Source organism: Bos grunniens, chromosome 20 (genome assembly GCF_055505025.1).
Source record: "Bos grunniens cultivar Pamir isolate PY7600 chromosome 20, Bosgru_T2T1.0, whole genome shotgun sequence".
NCBI classification, from domain to species: Eukaryota; Metazoa; Chordata; class Mammalia; order Artiodactyla; family Bovidae; genus Bos; species Bos grunniens.
The window spans coordinates 46,543,613-46,566,906 of NC_141184.1; the positions used below are offsets into that span (position 1 = coordinate 46,543,613).

The window sequence follows — 23,294 nt, forward strand, 5'->3', positions numbered from 1 at the left end:
AATGGGAGCAAAAACTAGACAGAAAATGTCATTTTTCTGGAGATAGGTTGTGAACATTTTTCAATCTTCATGTTTGAGATATCTATAAGAGGAAACGCCTCTCCTCTTCTGAGGGATAGCCAAAGAAAGGTGTGTAGCTATGGACAAGAACCAGGTGAATCAACCAAACAGGAAACCCAAGTTCTAAGTCACAGTTTGAATGAAAGGTGAAGGTTTCCACACTCGTGAAGAGTCAAGAGATCCAAAAGGGAAAAATCAATGAAGGTGCTCCATGGCAGTAATTGCTGGTGGACTTGGAGAGGTTTCTCTACGGCAGTATTTCTGCCACATTGTTTTATTTTTAATTGGCCCTATAGCTGGCAAATACAAAAATGGTTGAAATTATGAGCTCCCCTAGAACCTTCTCAAGAGGATGAATTCAGGAATCTCGAGACAAATCTGAGAAATAAATATCATGGGACATATAACTGGGAAGTGATGGTTCAAAATGTGTGCTTGGTGGCCTATAAGACTCTCAGTTCCCCAACATGATGTGTCTGGTAGGAATATGGAAAAGTCTGTCTGTAAATACCTTTACCAACTAGCCTACTTGGGTGCTTTGAAGTTAAGGTTCTGTGTTATCCAAGGTCCTCAGGCAAAGACAAATAACCCTAAGAAGGGTGCCATGTATACTTATTGAATCAACAAATAATTTTTAGCATCTACTGAATCCCAGATACTGTACTGGGGATACAGCAATGGTCAGAACAGACATGGTGCCTGCCCTCGTGGATCTTGAAATCTACTGAGGGTGTCAGATGTTGGACTAGGAGTTAAAGTCTGAAGAACATTAGAAAGGGGGTGTTACAGGGTGCAGTGGGAGTTTAAGCCACTGGGGTCAGAGAAGGTCTCCTTGGTTACACTGAGTGATCCTGCTGGTGATGTTCCAGGAAGAAGCAACAGAAAACTTAGAGGCAGAGAAGAGCATAGCACACATGAGGAACTGAGAGAAGACAAATTCCTAGAACACAGAAAGCCAAAGAAGAGTGGTGAGGTTCAAAGGAGGGGAAAAGAAGCAAGACTGGGCCCTAAAGGACCTCAAGGGAACTGGTAAAAAGTTTGTCTCCATTAGAAGAGAATGGGGAGCCACTGGAGGACTGTAAAAGGAGAGTGATCTGATCATATTTGTGCTTCAGGAAGACCCACTGTGACTGCTTTGTGAAGACAATGTTGGACTGAGTCAGAGAGGACTCTAAGAAACAGGTAGGAAGCTATTGCAGAAGTCCAAATGGGACACAGTGGCAGATTGGACCAAGGTGGTGGTGAGATTGGAAAAAGAGGCCAGCATATCCTCATACCTGTACACAAATTTATAGTGAAGATACTTAGGACCCTGAGACAGAGCAGATGCAGGAGGAGGATTCTGCGAAGACCACATTCTATCTGCTTGGCAACTCCATCTGAATCAGGTCTGACCAGTAGGGGCAGTGGGAGATGAGGGGGCTACTTAGGAAGACATAAACTGAAGATAACTTTGGCTGACTTCATAATTTTGCCTGGAATTAGTTCTAGGTATTTTTTTCAGAAAATCCATATGTAAAATTTCTTCTCATTATGCTACAAGAAATTTAGTTATAGTAGAAAAGAATTCTCCAAAGCCTTCCTTTAAAAGGAGATCTTGTATATACTTCAAACAAAAAATGATTTGTGAATTTTGATTTATATGTACCCATTCGTAAACTGATTACATAGCTCCATAGAGTAGCGGTACATACATATAAAAGTCAAAGCTCTATATAAGACACTATTATATATATATGTATGTGTGTGTGTGTGTGTGTGCGTGCATGCACATGCATGCTAAGTTGCTTCAGTTGTGTCTGACTCTTTGTAACCCTAAGAACTGTAGCCCACCAAGCTCCTCTGTCCATGGGATTCTCCAGGCAAGGATACTGGAGTAGGTTGCCATGTCCTCCTCTGAGAGATCTTCCTGACCCAGGGATCGAACCCACATCTCTTATGTCTCCTGCACTGACAGGTGGGCTCTTTATCGCTAGTGCCACCTGGAAGGCCCCCATGTACGTGTGTTTCTATAAGCACATATTTGAAACAAATATATTATATTCCATTCCTTTTTTAACACCAACAGCTAGTAGTCCTTTATCACATTTTTACTTCCGAGTGTACCAATTGAACTGTAGGCTTACTAAGAGTCCACTTTTTAAACTAGTTCTTTATCTTGTCTTTGTTACTGTAACATTATAATTTATGTGAATATTATGCAGGTGAACTATCAGAGCAAAATGAGAGTAGTTTCTGTGAAAATCAGGTTGGAATCTTGGAAGTCTTTAACAAAAGTACGTTTGTAAAGAAAAAATTCTCAAATTATGGGCAACAGTTATATGGGGAAGACAAAGGATTGGAGGGGCAAAAAAACTAGAAATATATTCTATACTCAGATTCCAGAGAATTGCTTTCAAATTTTGGTCTATTTCAATAAGATTAAAATTAGATAAGGTAAAAATTGTAGGTGATACATGATAGATGTAGCTGATGCAAGAAAAATAATTTTGGAACCCTGATCAGAAGTTCAGTTCAGTTACTCAGTTGTGTCCAACTCTGCAACCACATAGACACACCAGGCCTCCCTGTCCATCACCAACTCCCCGAGTTTACTCAAACTCATGTCCATTGAGTTGGTGATGCTATCCAACCATCTCATCCTCTATCGTCCCCTTCTCTTCCCACCTTCAATCTTTCCCAGCATCAGGTTTTTTTTCCAGTAAGTCAGTTCTTCGCATCAGGTGGCCAAAGTATTGGAGTTTCAGCTTCAGCATCAGACCTTCCAATGAACATTCAGGACTGATTTCCTTTAGGATGGACTGGTTGGATTTCCTTGCAGTCCAAGGGACTCTCAAGAATCTTCTCCAACACCACAGTTCAAAAGCATCAATTCTTTGGCACTCAGCTTTCTTCATAGTCCAACTCTCACATGATCAGAAGACATGTATTTAAATGAATACCTATTTTAAGTTGTATCTTATGAAAACATGATTTTAAAGGTCAGAAATAATTAAATAGCAGTAATTTCATATTCTTATCTTATGTCAACCAAAGATAACCAATATAATGTCAAAGAGATAACTTAAGCACATTTTAAAAAGTTACCTGACAAGCTCTCATCCTAATTATTGGATAAGTAAGCTTTCTGCATGGTACCAAGGACCCTGACTAAAGGAAGCCACACTCCACATGCAGATTGATGGGCTATGAATACAGCATGGGGAACCAAAAAGATCATCACAATCCCAGCTTGTCCAGAAAAGAGACTATTTTTTGGCCATGCTTGGAAAGATTTCACCAGTAACTAGCAGGGAGGAATTGGAAACTCTTACCAGAACCCTCTGTATATCATTGACAGCCTATTATATAAACATACTGTACATGTTTAAGCTTACTATATAGTAAACTGCACATAGGTCTTATTTCATACACAGTTCAGTCATTCTCCTTTAGTCTTTTTGTATCTTCATAAAGTACTGAAAGAAAGAATTTCTGCAGCTGTTGTTAGTGGTGGTGGCGTGTACCCAGGGAGCCTACTTGATTACTACTGTTATACCATGCTTGGAGTAGGTTCCCAGGAAAGTTGTCTCCTTATGGAATCCTGATTGAATAGGGCCTATTTTGGTCAGAGTAACATACACAGAAGGACAGCCCATTGCAAAGAAGTGCCATTTACCACATATTGTATGATTCCATTTATATGACTGTCCAGAATAGGCAAACACACAAAATCAGAAAGCAAATCAGTGGTTGGCAGGGACTACAGAGTGAGGGGAAAGGGAGTGATGGTTGAAAGGTATGGAATTTATTTCTGGAGTAATTAAAATATTCTGAAACAAGTGGTGATGGTTCAAATCTTGTAAATATATTTTAAAAAAACATAGAATTGTATGCTTCAAATATGTGAATTTTGCTATATGTTTATTATATCTTAAAAAGCCAATCAATGTAATCTATCATACCAACAGTCTAAATAAGAAAAATATTATCCTATCAACTGATGCAGAAAAAGCATAATTACAAAATCCAATGCTCATTTATGATAAAACTCTCAGAAAATGATCAATAGAGGGGAACTTCCTCACCTTGATAAAAATCTACAAAAAACCCTTTTAGCTAAATTAATGGTAAAAGACTGAATACTTTCCCCCTAAAATCAATACAAAGGAAAAGATGTCCACTCTTACCACTCTTATTCGACATAACACTAGGAGTTTTAACCAGAGAAATATAGCAAGAAGAGATAAAAGATAGACAGATTTAACAAAGAGTAGAAGGCAATCTCAGTAAAAAAATTTCAAGTTTCAAAGTAAAAGGACAAAGAGTAGCAGAAGTGACCCCCCAAATTATATGGATCTGATTCTAAAAGGCTCAATACAAAAAAGAGTAGTTATCACAAATAAGTACAGTCAAGAAAAGCAACATATAGGTACCCAAAAGTTGAGAAAGGTAGGAAAAGTCTAACTGGCTACATAGAGTTAAGCCCATTGAAATAGAACGATATTTCAATGTTATGACGTATACCAAGTTTCAAGTTATGACATATACCAAATAAAATAAACAGAACAATAAAAATTGATTAAAGAATAAAACTAGAAAAACTAAAGAAGAAAATGAAGTGCAGGTTATAGAAAACAAGGAAATCAATTCAAGAGGAAAACTGGAAAATTCACAAATACATGGAGATTAAACAACAAACTATTGAAGAACCAATGGGGTAAAGAAGAAATCAAAATAAAATTAGAAAAAACTACCTTGGCACAAATAAAAATGGAAATATAACATATCAAAACTTCTAGATGTAGCAAAAGCAGTTCTAAAAGGGAAATTCATAGTGATAAATGCCTATATGAAAAAATTTTAAAAATCTCAAACAACCTAACTTTACATCACAATGAAGTAGAAATAAAAGAACAAATGAAGCCCTAAGTTAGTAGAAAGAAAATAACAAATATTATTGTCCAAATAAATGAAATAGAAACTAAAAGTAGGAAAGATCAATGAAACTATGAGCTGATTCTTTAAAAAGATACAGAAAATGGGCACGCCTTCAGCTAGACTAACCAAGATAAAGAGTGCATTCAAATAAATAAAAACAGAAATCAAAGGAGACATTACAAGTGATATCACAGAGATATAGAGGATCATAAGAGACTATATGAACACTTTGCTGTTCTCCTAAGTCACTAAGTTGTGTCCAACTCTTTGCAACCCTATTGACTGTAGCACACTAGGGTCCTCTGTCCACGGAAATCTCCAGGCAAGAATAGTGGAGTGTAGGGTGCTGTTTCCTTCTCCATGGGATCTTCCCAGACCAGTAATCAAATCCTTGTCTCCTGCATTTTAGGCGGATTCTTTACCACTGATCCACCAGGGAAGCCACATGAACACATATATAGCAAATTAGATAACCAGGAAGAAGTAGATAAATTTCTTGAAACATACAACCTACCAAGACTGAATCATGAACAGAAAATCTGAACAGACTAATTACTAGTAAGGAGACTGAATCAGTAACTTTCCAATATACAAAAGTCCAGGACCAGATGACTTCACTGGTGAGTTTTACCCAAACACTGAAAGAATAAAAATCCTTCTCAAACTCTTCTAAAAAAATACAAGAGAAGGGAGCACTTCCAAATTCACTTTTTGGTACTACCCAGATACCAAAACCAGACAAAGATGCCACAGGAAAATTACAGGCCAATGTCCCTGATTAATATAGATGCAAAAGTCCTTAACAAACTATCAGCAAATCAAATTCAACAAAACATCAAAAGGATCACACACAATGGTCAAGCGGGATTGATCCCAGGGATGCACATATGGTTCAATATCTACATATCAATGTGTTATTTCACATTAACAAAATGAAGAATAAAAATCATATGATCATCACAAAAGATTCAGAAAACTTTGACAAAACTCAATATCCATTTATGATAAAACTCTCAACCATGTGGGTACTGTTGAGAATAAATAGGGAGTGTAACAACATAATAAAGACCATATACAACAAGCTCACGGTTAACATCATACTCAATGGCGAAAAGCTGAAAAGATTTTCCTCTAAGATCAGGGTGAGGACAGAAATGCTTACTCTCACCACTTTTATACAACATTTTATTGGAAGTCCTAACCAAGGCAATTAGGCAAGAAAACATATAATTTGGTAAGGAAGAAATTAAAATGTCAGCCTTTGAAAATGATGTGATTGAATCCAGGTCTCCCACACTGAAGGTGGATTCTTTACCAACTGAGCACCCAGGGAAGCCCAAGAATATTGGAGTGGGTAGCCTGTCCCTTCTCCAGGGGATCTTCCCAACCCAGGAATCGAACCAGGGTCCTCTGTATTGCAAGCGGATTCTTTAACAACAGGGCTACCACGAAAGCCCGATATAGAAAATACTAAATCACCACCAAAAAGCTGTTTAGAATAAATGAATTCAGTGAAGTTGCAGTGTCCCTTTCATGGATCACAGCCTTGTCGTGGTGAAGGGGCTTGTGCAACTCAATGAAGCTATGAGCCATGCTGTGCAGGGCCACCCAAGATGGACGGGTCACAGTGGAGCGTTCTGACAAAATGTGGTCCACCAGGAGGGAATGGCAAACCACTCCAGTACTCTTGCCACAAGAACCTCATAAACAGTACGAAAAGACAAAAAGATATGACACGAGATGAGCTCCCCAGGCTGCAAGGTGTCCAATATGCTACCAGGGAAGAGCAGAGGGTGATTACTAACAGCTCCAGAATGACAAAAGAACTTACAAAACAGTAAGGACCTAACACACGCAGAAGAGATCAAGAAGAGGTGGAAAGAATATACAGAAAAACTATACAAAATAGGTCTTAATGATCTGGACAGCCATGATGGGGTGATCACTCACCTAGAGCCAGACATCCTGAAGTATGAAGTCAAGTGGGCCTTAGGTAGCATTACTATGAACAAAGCTAGTGGAGGTGATGAAATTCCAGCTGAGCTATTTAAAATCCTAAAAGATGATGCTGTGAAAGTGCTGCACTCAATATGTCAGCAAATTGGGAAAACTCAGCAGTGGCCACAGGACTGGAAAAGGTCAGTTTTCATTCCAATCCCATAGAAGAGCAAGGACAAAGAATGTTTAAACTACTGTGTACAAATGCACTAATTTCACATGCTAGTAAGGTAATGCTTAAAATCCTGCAAGCTAGGCTTCAACAGTATGTGAACTGAGAACTTCCAGATGTCCAAGCTGGGTTTAGAAAAGACAGAGGAACCAAAAATCAAATTGTCAACATTTGTTGGATCATAGAGAAAGCAAGTGGAATTCCAGAAAAACAACTACCTCATTGACTATGCTAAAGCCTTTGACTGCATGGATCACAACAAACTGTGGAAAATTCTTCAAGAGATGGGAATACCAGACCATCTTACCTGTCTCCTGAGAAGTCTGTATGCAGGTCAAGAAGCAATAGTTAGAAATGGACATGGAACAATGAACTGGTTCAAATACTGGGAAAGGAGTAGGTCAATGCTGTATATTGTCACCCTACTTATTTAACTTATATGCAGAGTACATCATGAGAAATGCTGGGCTGGATAGATGAATCAGAAGCTGGAATCAAGATTACCAAGAGAAATATTAATAACCTCAGATATGCAGATGACACCATCCTTATGGGAGAAAGTGAAGAGGAACTAAAGAGCCTCTTGATGAAAGTGAAAGAGGAGAGTGAAAAAGCTGGCTTAAAACTCAACATTCTAAAAGCTAAGATCATGGCATCTGGTCCCATCACTTCATGGCAATTAGATGGGGAAACAATGGAAACAGTGACAGGCTTTATTTTCTTGGGCTCCAAAATCACTGCAGATGGTGGCGGCAGCCATGAAATTAAAAGACGCTTGTTCCTTGGAAGAAAAGCCATGACAAACAAATTGAGGGCAGGAGGAGAAGTGGGTGACAGAGGATGAGATGGTTGGATGGCATCACGAACTCAATGGACATGAGTTTGAGCAAACTCTAGAAGCTAGTGAGGAGCAAGGAAGCCTGGTGCGCTGCAGTCCATAGGGCTGCAGAGAGTCTAATAGGCTTAATGACTGAACAACAACAACAAAGTCACAGTACACAAAAAATATAAAAATCTGCTGCATTCTATACACCTCTGATGCCACTGTGCTGCTACCGGTGCCTAGTGACAGGACAGGGTGAGAAGGGCATGGACTTACTGTCCTGCATTCAAATCTCCACTAGAACACTTGCAGATCTTACACCTTTGTACAGGCCACTTAATCTTACTGTTCTGCCCTTACTCTTCTGTTATGAAATAGAATATCATCATCCTCCTGAGGGTACTATTGGAAGGAGTTTGTGAGACACAGTATATAAAGCAACTAACCCCATGCCTGGCACATGGCAAATGCTCAACTAGTGGCAACTATTATGATCCATGATTTGATAGTATGTGACAAAACATCCTTGTTGAAGCAAAGAAGGTAACATATTAATTCATATCACTAGGAAATCCATCTAGTCCAGGATCAGTTATGGCTGGGGACTCAAGTGAACTCTCAGGACTGTGGCCTTCTTTTCCTGCCTTCATCTTTAGGCTGAATTTAAACACATGTAGACAAAGTTGCTAAAACAGATTCAGGCTCTCATTCTACCATGTCAGTAGCACAGGCAGAAGAACATCTCTTTCCATACAGTGCCAACCTAAGCCCTGGGGAGGACACTCAATGGCCTGTGTGGGACCAGTGCCTCTCTGAGGCAATCACTATGAAATTGCAATGACTGGTCTGATCTGAACCATGTGCCCAGTTTGTATGTGGAGGATGCGTCAGTCTCCCTGAAACTGATACACTGGCTCCTCTGCTATGTATCCACAAACACTTAGTCTCTCTCCCAGGCTTGCGATATACTTTCAGGCTGAATGGTGAGGCAAAGAAATTTTACATCTCAATTCTGCAATTATACCTTCAATGATCATTTACTCCTCGTGGGGCACTTGTCTGTCTACTGATCCCACTTTCCACACTCCGTGTGTGTGCTCACACACATGTGTCTCATGAACCCTGGGACACATAGGGAGCCTGCCAGATGCCAAGACTAATGAGACTCTCATATAATCAATTGTTTACATATTTCATAACAACAGTAATCCCTTCCTGATGGTGCCCACTAATCCTTAAAGTCTGGAGGAGACAACCTTTGTAAGAAATGTGGATGAAATTATATGCCATGGGTAATTTTACTTATTGAATATTTTCTTGGTTGTGAGTTTAGAAAAGAGAACACAAATTAATGTTTCGGGAACCCCCTGCAGTGCCAGGCAGTTACAGATGGGAAGAGGACAGTGGTGGGTTTGCATTTACAAATGCCCAAATCCTGCCCAGGGGATCCTGGGTCTAGCTGAGGGTCAGCCCCCTAGGGGAGCTGGGGTCGGTGTAAATCAGACGCATGCCATTGCTCATTCTTCAGGCTGTTTTGTCAGAAGTTTGCATTTAATTTGTGGGTATCTTTCTCTTTTCCCAAAGCAGAGTTTAGACCATAGAGGGAATTGAAGGCTCCAGAATACACAGCTGAGTTGTGGCCTCCTCTGGGGCCTGTTTCCCATCTTTAAGTATTTCCATGGATGATTCTCATTATCTTAAAGACATTACCCATCTATGCCTCCCCTGCCTCAAGAAGGGTTTGGACCTAGCTATTTATTATCACTAATGAAAACAGCGTCTTTGTAGATTTCCCATGGCCAAAAAACTACCATAGAAAACTATTACAAAGAAGTGGTTAAAAGTCTAGGCCTTGAATTTCTGTCTGGCTTTGAATCCTTACCTTCCTTTTATCACCATATCACACAAGACAATCTATTATGTCTATGGGTCACATCTGTCTTCCTCAGTTAGACTATAAGCTCCAGGAGGGCAGACATCTGTTTTGTTTAATGGGTATGAAGCACCCAGAACAGTACCAGGCCTTTCTTAGGCACCCAATAAATGTATGCTGGGGATTTTCCTGGTGGCCCAGTGGTTAAGAATCTGCCTTGCAATGCAGGGGATGCAGGTTTGAGCTCTGGTCAGGGAACTAAGATCCCACAAACTGTGGAGCAAGTAAGCCACAAGCATGCCACAGCCAGAGAGTCCTTGCACTGCAGGGAAGGATCCCACATGACACAAGGAAGATCCTTCATGCTGCAACTAAGGCCTGACACAACCAAATAAATAAATATTAAAATGTATGTCATTTAGAAATAGAAAAATGTATGTTGAGTGAATGACTCTAGTATTTGCCATGGTTTCTACTGTTACTGCCAGGGCTTCATCCCGGGGTGTGCTGAATCAAATGGTTGATGGGGAGAAGGGCTAAGCACCAGCGTGTAAACTTTCCTTTTTCCAAGCTTTCCACACTCCTTCCTCCGACCTGAGAGGGGTTTTATCCTCTTTTTGTATAAGCCAGACACCCGTACTCCAGCATGTCTGCATGCATTCTTCCCTACTCCATGTTTAACGTATGAACTCGGTGAGGTCAGTTCTTTACCTTGGATCTTGATATATCGAAAAAATATTTAAAAGTTAGACTTTGGAATGCTGGGAGAAATTCTGTCCCGACAAGGCTGCCTCTTGAAAATCAAACATCAAAAGCACTTTGGCTTTTAGACTATTATCTCCTCTGTAGACTTTAGAGCTCCATGTATTTTGAAACTCAGCACCTACCAGTGACTTCTTTGTCTTGAACCTTCTCTGCTCTCCCGCTGAACAGGACAAATGAAAAGCTACCAATGCTGCCCAGAAACCAGTGACCTCTCAGGGCTGGCCTTGCTCCCTAGCATATCCACCTCCACCCTCTGAGAGACTCTTCTTCACTCTGCCTTGTAGCACCGTCCTGTGATTACTGACCTGGGGACTCCCTTGGCCACGTTGGATGCCCTTTACATACGTGTCTTTGCTTGCTGCGTGATATGCTGATTTCATTCTCCACGTTTAGGAAGGACCTCTCTAACCTCAGGCGCAGAAACCAACCCCCTCACAGGAATTGCTGCTGTCCTCATGTTGCAGAGCATGACACCTAAAGCCTGGTTCTGACCTGGTGTTTAGTTGGCTCTCATTCAACCAAGATTCACCTGGGAAGGCCAGTTGACTCACCCCATTTGCAACTAATAAATGGCCCTGAAAAGTGCAGTATACGGCGAAGGGACAATAGAGTCGTTAGAATGAAAATTTTAAACACGCCGAGACGAATCTAAAGGAAATTTGACAGAGAGCAAAAGAAAAAAGGTATTTCTCCCCACAGAGAGCTCCCTCATCCATGTAAAGTTGCTGCTGGCAGTATGGGGCACGGAGAACCACTGTGGATCTGGGGTGGGGAGGGGGTTCTCCAGGGCCCCTCTGAATGCCTTCCCACCTGCCAGTCCTTCCCTCCTCCCCACCCCGCTGTGCGGAGAGCTGGGAGGACAGATCTGTGGGAACCCAGACCATAGCAGCCACTGGACAAGGAGCGACTCCCCAACAGATTGTGGTTTTAAAAGCCTAAGAGAAATGACTGCATTTCCCAGGCTTAAATCCACCTCAAAAGACTCCTCAGTCTCCACAAGTGGAGTTGGAATTTGGCAGCCTTCACCTCACAGAGTTCAGAGAAAGAACAGCTTCCGGGGGCACTCGGCTGTCTGGTCCCCAGAGAGAAATGGATGCTCAGTCGCGGGACTGTTCTCCGTTTAAAGAATTCAGTGGACTCACCTCGCTTTGAGTTCTTGCACCCTTGGCCACCTTCTGATCAGAGTGGGCTTTCTCGCCTTCAGTTTTTCAGCTGTTTGTAACAAAAGACTTGACCAAAACTGGCTTCCACAGTAAGGGTATTATTACTATTTTCTCAAAGAAGGAGCAGTCTGAGGAGCTTCAAGTCCAGGGTTGGTTGATTTAGTGTCGCCACACAGACAGCAAAGACTGGATTCCTTTCGTAATTCTGCTCTGCCATTCTTGGGGTGCCGGCTCTGATCCTCTAGCCCATCTCCTGCTGGTTAAAAGAGGCTGGCAGCAGCTCTAACCCTAACATCCTCACATCAGAAAACGTGAAGACCGCAGCGACCCCGACCGGACTTTGTTTAAAAAAAAAAGCAAACATTCTCAAGTCTCACCCCACGTTTCTCAAAAAACCTTTCCTTTGTATCTGATTGGCTATCGTTGTTACCATGACCTTTTCGAAACCAATAGGCAAAGAGAATGGAACTAATCAACTTAAACTGATCAAGACTGAGGGTGGTTCCAGCTTTCTTAACATGTGAACCTATTCGAAGTCTATTGACAAGAAAAACCTGCAGCAAGTCTGGGCACGTATGCAATACAATCAGAAATATTGTATTCTGACTTTACTGGTGGTCCAGTGGTTAAGACTTGTGCTTCCAATGTAAGGAGCACCAGTTCAATCCCTGTTGAGGGAAATGAGATTCCTGCATGGAGTGGCCCCCAAATTAAATAAAATATCTGTCACACTATAAACATTTCCTTCACTGGAAGATGCACGGATAAAGAATTCAATGGTTCCATCCCTTTGCCAGTTGTTTGTCTTGTTTTTTTAAAAAAGGATAGTCTTGCTTGAAAGTGAAAGTGTCAGTCGCTCAGTCCTGTCCAACTCTTTGTGACCCCATGGACTGTAGCCTGCCAGGTTCCTCTGTCCATGGGATTCTCCAGGCAAGAATACTGGAGTGAGTTGCCATTGTCTTCTCCAGGGGTTCTTCCTGACCCCTGTCTCCTGCATTGCAGGCAGATTTTTTTACCATCTGAGCCACCAGGGAAATCTTGCTTACTTAAACATTTTTATTGCTCTTCAGAAACAACAACAAGCTGCTAGGAGGAAGAGGTGATGTATTAAACTTCAGAGTATCGGTGACTTAACAAATCTGTTTCCGAATCATGCAGATGGAGAGATGTCTTACAATCCCAAAGGGCTATGTGAGTGGACAGGAGAAACAGAAGAGCCCCAGAAACCTTAGTTAGTTAAAGGTTCAGCAAATCCCTAGTAAGGGTTCTTGATGGTATAGGCACTGTGCCAAGCAGGATACCAAGTGAAAGTGAAAGTCGCTCAGTCCTGTCTGACTCTGTGACCCCGTGGACTACACAATCCATGGAGTTCTCCAGGCTAGAATACTGGAGTGGGTATCTGTTACCTTCTCCAGGGGATCTTCCCAACCCAGGGATTGAACCCAGGTCTCCCATATTGCAGGCAGATTCATTACCAGCTGAGCCACACCAGGGAAGCCCTGTGGGATACCAAGGGCCCCTGGGAATCCAGTCAGCCTGGTGACTTTGGCTGGGGATGCTGTTGTGAGAGGCAGACCTATCCAATCAGAATCCAAGCCTGTCCAGATGGTCTGGGCTTCTGGCTGCCAAGTTGTTGAGTACGGCCAGTCTGCCACCACTGAGGCCGGAGATAGAAGGTAGTCTTAGAGCAGTCCCTTTAGCTGACTGGGCCCTGATTGGAGGCTGGGAGTATGCATGTACCTTGTTTCAATTCCCTAGGTCTGTGGTTCTTTTCTGTTCTTCTGCTATTAGTTGTGTCCAAATCTCTGCTCTCCAACAAAGCACTGGTAGCATTTCTTTGGGATAATCTCCATATAAGAAAGCCCTAAAGGAGGGCAGGAAACAAGCTGGGTAAGTGGTTGAAAGGGAGTGAGAAGAGTTCTAAGAAGGAATGAACGATATAAGAAAGCACAGGATGGGAGCATGGCATGTAATGAAAAGACTTGCACTGATTTCCCTTGTAAGACAAGGGCAACGTATGAAAAATGAATTCCAAGACTTCAAGCCCTTTGAGAGGCAATGTGCCAACATCACGAGTCCTTATTTAATAGACATTTTGGGCCTTGTGGGTACATTAGATTCAGCAGACAGGGTAGAATTTTGTTATTGTCACCATAAGGAAAAGTCAGTCAGTTGTATTCGACTCTTTGTGACCCCATGGACTATACAGTCCATGGAATTCTCCAGGCCAGAATACTGGAGTGGGTAGCTGTTCCCTTCTCCAGGGAATCTTCCCAACCTAGGGATCAAACTCAAGTCTCCTGCATTACAGGCAGATTCTTTACCAGCTGAGCCACCAGGGAAGCTCATTTGGTTAAAAGTAATTTGAAGAAGTGAGAAATACTAAAGGGAAAAATAAAACAAATTCCCAGAAAAAAATAACTGCATCTGTTATTAATGCCTGGTGCATGAATTATTTTAGCAATTTACTGCTGCCCATATAAATACAAGTATTTACCCATATAATGATAATTAATAGCACTGTCCGGAGAAATTTACTTCTGCAGATGTAAACGATGGGAATTTACCAAGGCTTCCAGGCAGTCACAAATCATCATTTCACCATATTCTTTGTTATATATATATATATTTTTTTTAATTGGGAGATAATTGCTTTACAATATTGTGTTGGCTTCAGCCATACAACAACATGTATCAGTCACAAGTATACATATGTCCCCTCCCGCTTGAACCTCCCCGCCACCCCCACCTGCCCCTGTAAGTTGTCAAAGGGTGCTGCGTTGAGTTCCCTGTGTTATAAGCAACTTCTTATTAGTTATCTGTTTAATGTATGGTAATGTATATGTTTCAATGCTGCTCTCTCACTTCATCCCACCCTCTGCCCCCCTGGCTGTGTCCGAAGTCTGTTCTCTATGTCTGCATCCCTATTCCTGCCCTGCAAGGTTCATCAGTGCAATTGTTATAGATTCCATATATATGCGTTAACCTACAATATCTGTTTTTCTGACTTCACTCTGTGGCTCTTTATATTCATCCACTTCACTAGAACTGACTCACATTCACTCCTTTTTATGCTGTCATTTCAGTCCTGTCAGACCTTACAACCCGATGGACTGTTGCCAGGCTCCTCTGTCCAGAGGATTCTCCAGACAATAATACTGGAGTGGGTTGCCATGCCCTCCTCAAGGGGATCTTCTGGATCCAAGGATGGAACCTGCATCTCTTACATATCTGCATTGCCAGATGGGTTCTTTACCGCTAGTATCACCTGGGAAGCCCTTCTTATGGCTGAGTAATATTTCATTGTACACATATACCACAGCTTCTTTATCCATTCGTCTGTCAGTGGACATCTAGGTCGCTTACATGTCCTAGATATTGTAAATAGTGCTGCAGTGAACATTGCGATGCATGTGTCACTTTCAATTATGGCTTTCCTAGCGTATATGCCCAGTAGTGGGATTCCTGTGTCATATGGTAGTTCTACCTTTAGTTTTTTAAGGAATCTCCATACTGTTCTCCATAGTGGCTATATCAATTTGCATTCCCACCAACAGTGTAAGAGGGTTCCCTTTTCTCCACACCCTCTCCAGCATTTGTTTGTAGATTTTTTGATGATGGCAATTCTGATGGTATGAGGTGATATCTCATTGTAGTTTTGATTTCAGTTCAGTTCAGTTGCTCAGTCATGTCCAACTCTTTGTTACCCCATGGACTGCAGCACGCCAGGCCTCCCTGTCCATATCCAACTTCCAGAGTTTACTCAAACTCATGTCCATTGAGTTGGTGATGCCATCCAACCATCTCATCCTCTATCGTCCCCTTCTCCTCCTGCCTTCAATCTTTCACAGCATCAGGGTCTTTTCCAATGAGTCAGCTCTTCACATCAGGTGGCCAAAGTACTGGAGTTTTGATTTACATTTCTCTAATAATGAGTGATGTTGAGCATCTTTTCATATGTTTGTTGGCCATCTGTACATCTTCTTTGGAGCAAGCTCTGTTTAGACTTTCTGCTTGCTTTTTGATTCCGGTGTTTTTCTGGTACTGAGCTTCATGAACTGCTTGTATATTTTGGAGATTAATTCTTTGTCAATTGTTTCATTCACAATTTTTGCCATTCTGAGGGTTGTCTTTTCATCTTGCTTATAGTTTCCTTTGCTGTGCCAAGGCTTTTAACTAGGTCCCACTTGCTTATTTTTGTTTTTATTTCCATTACCCTAAGGAGTAGGACAAAGAGGATATTGCTGTGATTTATGTCAAAGAGTGTTTTGCCTATGTTTTCCTCTAAAGTCTTTATAGTTTCTCACCTTACATTTAAGTATTTAATCCATTTTCCATCCTAAAAGATGATGCTGTGAAAGTGCTGCACTCAATATGCCAGCAAGTTTGGAAAACGCAGCAGTGGCCACAGGACTGGAAAATGTCAGTTTTCATTCCAACCCCAAAGGAAGGCAATGCCAAAGAATGCTCAAACTACTGCGCAATTGCACTCATCTCACATGCTAGCAAAGTAGTGCTCAAAATTCTCCAAGCCAAGCTTCAAAAGTACGTGAACCTTGAACTTCCAGATGTTCAAGTTGGATTTAGAAAAGGCAGAGGAACCAGAGATCAAATTGCCAACATCCGTTGGATCATTGAAAAATCAAGAGAGTGCCAGAAAAACATCTAATTCTGCTTTATTGACTATGCCAAAGCCTTTGACTGTTTGGATCACAACAAACTGTGGAAAATTCTGAAAGAGATGGGAATACCAGACCATTTGACCTGCCCCTTGAGAAATCTGTATGCAGGTCAGGAAGCAACAGTTAGAACTGGACATGGAACAATGGACTGGTTCAAAATTGGGAAAGGATTACATCAAAGTTGTATATTGTCACCCTGCTTATTTAACTTATATGCAGAGTACATCATGAGAAATGCTGAGCTAGATGAAGCACAAGCTGGAATCAAGATTGCTGGGAGAAATATCAATAACCTCAGATATGCAGATGACACCACCCTTATGGCAGAAAATGAAGAGGAACTAAAGAGCCTCTTGATGAAAGTGAAAGTGGAGAGTGAAAAAGTTGGTTTAAAGCTCAACATTCAAAAAACTAAGATCATGGCATTCAGTCCCATCACTTGATGGCAAATAGATGGGGAAACAATAGAAACAGTGAGAGACTTTATTTTGGGGGGCTCCAAAATCACTGCAGATGGTGATTGCAGCCATAAAATTAAAAGACGCTTACTCCTTGGAAGAAAAGCTATGACCAACCTAGATAGCATATTAAAAAGCAAAGACGTTACTTTGCCAACAAAGGTCTGTCTAGTCAAAGCTATGGTTTTCCCAGTAGTCATGTATGGATGTGAGAGTTGGACTATAAAGAAAGCTGAGTGCCGAAGAATCGATGCTTTTGAACTGTGGTATTGGAGAAGACTCTTGAGAGTCCCTTGGACTGCAAGGAGATCCAACCAGTCCATCCTAAAGGAAATCAGTCCTGACTATTCATTGGAAGGACTGATGCTGAAGCTGACACTCCAATACTTTGGCCACCTGATGCAAGAAACTGACCCTGCATCATGGAAAAGACCCTGATGCTGGGAAAGATTGCAGGTGGGAGGAGAAGGGCACAACAGAGGGTAAGATGGTTGGATGGCATCACGGACTCAATGGCCATGAGTTTGAGTAAACTCCAGGAGTTGGTGATGGACAGGGAGGCCTGGCGTGCTGCAGTCCATGGGGTCACAAAGAGCTGGACACAACTGAGCGACTGAACTGAACTGAGTTTATTTTTGTGTATGGTGTTAGGAAGTGTTCTAATTTCATTCTTTTACATGTAGCTGTCCAGTTTTCCCAGCACCACTTACTGAAGAAGCTGTCTTTTCTCCAGTGTATATTCTTGCCTTCTTTGTCAAAGATAAGGTACCCATAGGTACATGGGTTTATCTCTAGATTTTCTATCTTATTCCATTGGTATTTTTGCCAGTACCATACTATATTGATTATTGTAGCTTTATATTTTATAATATATATAATAAAGCTTTATAATATGGCCTTTTAACTGTGGTGTTGAAGACTCTTGAGGGTCCCTTGGACTGCAAGGAGATCCAACCAGTCCATCCTGAAGGAAATCAGTCCTGAATGTTCATTGGAAGGATTGATGTTGAAGCTGAAACTCCAGTGCTTTGGCCACCTGATGCAAAGAGCTGACTCATTTGAAAAGACCCTGATATTGGGAAAGATTGAAGGCAGGAGAAGGGGACAACAGAGGATGAGATGGTTGGATGGCATAATGAACTCAATGGACATGAGTTTGAGTAAACTCCAGGAGTTGGCGATGGACAGAAAGGCCTGGTATGCTGCAGTCCATGGAGTCACAAAGAGTCAGACATGACTGAGCGACTGAACTGAACTAAACTGATAATATAGTCTGAAGGTTGATTCTTCCAGCTCCATTTTTCTTTCTCAAGATTGCTTTGGCTCTTCTTTTGTGTTTCCATACACATTGTGAAATTTTTTGTTCTAGTTCTATGAAAAATGCCACTGGTAATTTGATAGGGATTGCATTGAATCTGTAGATTGCTTGGGCAGTATAGTTGTTTTCACAATATTGATTTCTCCAATCCAAGAACGTGATATATCTCTCTATCTGTTTGTGTCATCTTTAATTTCTTTCATGAGCTTCTTCTAGTTAGTTTTCTGTATATAGGTCTTTTGTTTCCTTAGGTAGGTTTATTCCTAGGTATTTTATTCTTTTTGTTGTAGTGATGAATGGGACTGTTTCTTTCATTTCTCTTTCTGATTTTTTTGTTTTTATTGTATAGGAAGGCAAAGGGTTTCTGTGTATCCATTTTATATCCTACAACTTTACTGAATTCATTGATTAGCTCTAGTAGTTTTCTGGTGGCATCTTTAGGATTTTCTATGTATAGTATCATGTCATTTGCAAACAGTGAAAGTTTTATTTCTTCTTTTCCAATCTGGATTTTTTCTTTTTTTCTCTGATTGCTGTGGCTAAGACTTCAAAACTATATTGAATAATAGTGGCGAAAGTGGACACCCTTGTCTTTTTCCTGATCTTAAAGGAAATACTTTCAGTTTTTCACCATTGAGAGTAATGTTTGCCATGGGTTTGTCATATATGGCTTTCATTATTTTGAGGTAGTTTCCTTCTACGCCCATTTTCTGGAGAGGTTTTTTTTTTTAAATTACAAACGTGTTGAATTTTGTCAAAAGCTTTTTTTGCATCTATTGAGATTATCATATTGTTATTTTTTACTTTGTTTATATGGTGTATCACATTGATTGGTTGGCATATATTGAAGAATTCTTGCATCTCTGGAGTAAACCCCACTTGATTATGGTATATTATCCCTTTAATGTGGTGTTGAATTTTGTTTGCTAGTATCTTGTTTAGGATTTTTGCATCTGTGTTCATCAGTGATATTGGCCTGTAATTTTCTTATTTTGTGATATCTTTGTCTGGTTTTAGTATTAGGGTGATGGTGGGCCTCAGAGAATGAATTTGGGAGTGTTCCTTCCTGCTCAGTTTTTTAGAACAGTTTGAGGATAGGTGTTAGTTCTTCTCTAGACATTTGATAGAATTTGCCTGTGAAGTCATCTGGCCCTGGGCTTTTGTTTGTAAGGAGATTTTTGATCACAGTTTTGATTTTGGTGCTTCTGAATGGTCAGTTCATGTTTTTATTTTTTCCTGATTCAGTTTTGGAAGGTTTCACTTTTTAAAGAACTTGTCCATTTCTTCTAGGTTGTCCATTTTATTGGTATATTGTTACTTGTAGTAGTCTCTTATGATCCTTTGTATTTCTGTGTTGTTTGTTGTAACTTCTTGTTTCTAATTTTATTGATTTGAGTCTTCTCCCTGTTTTTCTTGATGCATCTGGCTAATGGTTTGTCAATTTTGTTTATCTTCTCAAAGAATCAGCTTTCAGTTTTAGTGATCTTTGCTATTGCTTCCTTCATTTCTTTTTCACTTATTTCTGCTTTGACTTTTTACAATTTCTTTCCTTCTACTAATTTGGGTGATCTTTTTGTTTGTTTGTTGTTTTTTCTAGTTGCTTTAATTGAAAGGTTTAGGTTTATTTGGTGTCTTATTTGATATTTTTTGCTTGTTTTCTGAGGTAGGCTTGTATTGCTATACACTTCCCATTTAGAACTGCTTTTGCTGCATCCCATAGGTTTTGAGTTGTTGTGTTTTTGCTGTCATTTGTTTCTAGGTATTTTTTTGATTTCCCTTTTGATTTCTTTGTGACTTCTTGGTTATTTAGAAGCTTGTTGTTTAGCCTCCATGCATTTGTATTCTTTACAGTTTTTTCCCTGTAATTGATATCTAGTCTCGTATCATTGTGGTCAGAAAAGTAGGTTGATATGATTTCATCCACATTCTTTCTGATAAAGAAAATAAACCAAAGATTCTATCACAAACATTCTTGTGGGATCTACAACTGTCTTTTTCAACAGGCTAAAGAGCTTATGTATTTGTGATGAAGTTATTACCTACTGAATGAAAATATGCTTGAATATGTCAATGAAATGAGACCTCAACCAAGAGAAGGTTCAAAGACTAAAGAGAAGCACTTCTACTCCACGAAAATTTCAGAGTTAAATTTAAAAATTATAGAGGGTGAAGACTTGGAATGAGACACCTAACAACAGTTTCACTCAAGGTGATGGAGACAGGACTGTACACTCTTTGATACAATCCAACTTCCCTGGGTCTACAATCTGAAACAAATGCTGATCATAGTAGATCACAGTAGACTCTTACGATGCCAATGACGGTATTTATGCCTCTGAATTTCCCAAGCACCTAAAAATGATCAAAGTCTGTCAGGCTCCCTAGATGCAGTATGATTTATGTGAATGTGATGCAAGATGTGAATATGTTGTGATGATATGGTTTTAAAATATAACAAATAGGGAAAAATAGGCTGTTGACTGGGATTAGAAATGGGAGGCAGGGATGGAAGATGTATGATGTGGAAAATGGTGTTACCTCTGTGTGGGCAGGAATGAATTTGGTCTAGCTCACTACTGTATTCTTAGCCTCTAGAGCTGTGCCTGGAACATTGTTGGTGTTCAGTTGCTAAGTTGTGTCCATCTCTTTGTGACCCCATGGATTGCCGTGCACCATGCTTCCCTGTCCTTCACTATCTCCCTGAGTTTGTTCAGATTCATGTCCACTGAGTTGGTGGTGCTATCTAACCATCTCATCCTCTGCTGCCCTCTTCTTTTGCCTTCAATCTTTACCAGCATCAGCATCTTTTCCAATGAGCTGGTTCTTTGCCTCAAGTGGCCAAAGACTGATGGAGCTTCAGCATCAGTCCTTCCAATGAATATTCAGGGTTGATTTCCTTCAGGATTGACTGGTTTGATCTCTTTGCTGTTTAAGGGACTCTCAAGAGTCTTCTCTACCACAACAATTTGAAGGCATCAGTTCTTCGGTGCTCAGCCTTCTTTATGGTCCAACTCTCACATCCATATATGACTACTGGATAAATCATAGTTTTGACTACATGGGTCTTTGTTGGCAAAGTGATGTCTCTGCTTTTTAATACACTGTCTAGGTTTGTCAAAGTTTTCCTTCCAAGGAGCAAGCATCTTTTAATTTCATGGCTGCAGTCTCTGTCCACAGTGATTTTGGACCCCAAGAAAATAAAGTCTGTCCCTGTTTTCACTTTTCCCCTTCTATTTGCCATGAAGTGATAGGATTACATACCATGATCTTAGTTGTGGTGCTAGGTAAGTGTCTACTGAAGAACACAAGAATGCGTGGTGCGTGAGAGCTACCTGGCTGGCTCAGCCATCCCTACGTCCTCTCTGCTTGAGAGGATGTGCTCTGCAGCATGTTTCCCTCCAATCCTCTTTTCACCCAGGGCAGGTAGTCACCTCCCCTTTCCCATGTCTCTCCCTCCTATTTACTTTCTTGTCTAGCCGATTTATGGGGTTGCTCAGCAAATGTTTTGACTCCAGTTGGGAACACAAGTCCTTGGTGCCATCATTGTCACCTGGCCCAGACTCCCCAAACAAGCCTGGTGTTGAAGGAAATGTCAACGGGGATGTTTTGGTCCGCCCCTCTAGCAGATTTCACAGGGCTTAAAAAACACTTAACATGTCTGGAGATTGAATCTGAGCCTCTTCATTGCCTTTCCAGAGAAATCTCTCCTGGCCCCCCTCAGAGCCATTTCCACCTGCAGTGACTCTAGAACTCTCTAAGACAGCAGATCCCTACTTCCTAAAACAAAACAAAACAAAATGCAAGTGGGAAATTAAGATGATGTTTAAAATGGAGTTGCTTTGTCCTGGAGCTTGAGGACAAGTAAGCCAGACTCGATTCCTTTACCTGTAACATGAAAGGGTGTGGTTAGGATTTGTGGTGTCTCATGAGTATAGTGTGTTGTGCTTCGCAGGTAGGAAGAAAAAAATCTAACATGTATTAGTTGCCAGCACTTAACAATCAGGAGATATAATGTCAAAATCTACATTCCCATCTTCTCTTGAAAAATTGGAAGGTCTGGCAACATGGTGCGTGCATTTTCACAGAGCGATGCAGCTGGAGCCAAGTCACCCCTGGGGCAGAAACACTGTGCTGTGAGCTCTGAGCTCTTCCCCTCAGTCCCCACAGAGCCCTGTTGTCCCCTCCCTTGTTTAGATCGTCAAGGCCTGCGTGATCTCTTGGGGTAGTAAACCTTCCTGACTCTTTCACCTTTCTTCCTGGCACCTGGAGGGAGATTGGGCTCTCTGAACTAAGTGACTAAGATCTCTTCTAGCTCTCTGACTCTTTGGCTCTGTGAACAGGTCACAGCTGAGAACTTGCATGGTTTGTTCCCACAATCAGCAATTTCAAACTTAAAGCGCCCACACACGCTCTGAAGATCTTACTAAGATACAGATTCTGATCCCACATGTCTGGGGTGGGGCCTGAGATGCTGTGTTTCCAACCAGCTTCCAGTGTGCAAATGCCACACTTTTGTAGCAAGGTCCCAACTTGCCTCCAAATTCCTTTCCATTAGGTTAGTAGGGATTAGAATCAGCGGAGGTGAGTTTTAAACCTATACCAATGCCCAGCCTGCATACAAAAACTCCTCATTTCATTGGTCTTGGGTGGGCCCTGGCTTTGTGTTTTGTTTGTTTTCTTTTTAATGTTCCATATTATTCTAATGTGCCTCCAGGGTTGAACTACTGTACTAAATAGCATTAGTGTTTTTTTCTCTCTTTTTTAGATTCCACGTATGAATGATATCATATGCTATTTTTCTGTCTGATTTACTCAGCATGATAATCTCTAGGTTCATCCATGTTGTTGCAAATAGCATTCTTGCATTCTTTTTATGACTGAATAAAGCACTGCTTGCGTGTGTGCTAAGTCACTTCAGTCGTGTCCGACTCTTTGTGACCCTATAGACTGTAGCCCGCCAGGCTCCTCTGTCCATGGGATTCTCCAGGCAAGAATACTGGAGTGGGTTGCTGTGCCCTCCTCCAGGGGATCTTCCTGACCCAGAGATTGAACCTGTGTCTCT

At 41.1% G+C, this 23,294-nt stretch overlaps 1 long non-coding RNA gene across 20 annotated transcripts in view; it reads right to left on the reverse strand.

Moving 5' to 3' along the window:
- LOC147350343 (uncharacterized) overlaps window positions 1-12,142 on the reverse strand; it is a 113,819-nt gene extending 101,677 nt beyond the window's left edge. For 19 of the 20 annotated variants that reach the window (XR_015148747.1, XR_015148746.1, XR_015148744.1 and 16 more), the window contains exon 1: window positions 11,754-12,136. This is a non-coding gene — a long non-coding RNA (uncharacterized LOC147350343). Of the gene's footprint in view, window positions 1-11,753 lie in introns of all 20 variants that reach the window. The other variant, XR_015148745.1, reaches the window with a different exon arrangement.
- Window positions 12,143-23,294: the final 11,152 nt, after the last annotated feature.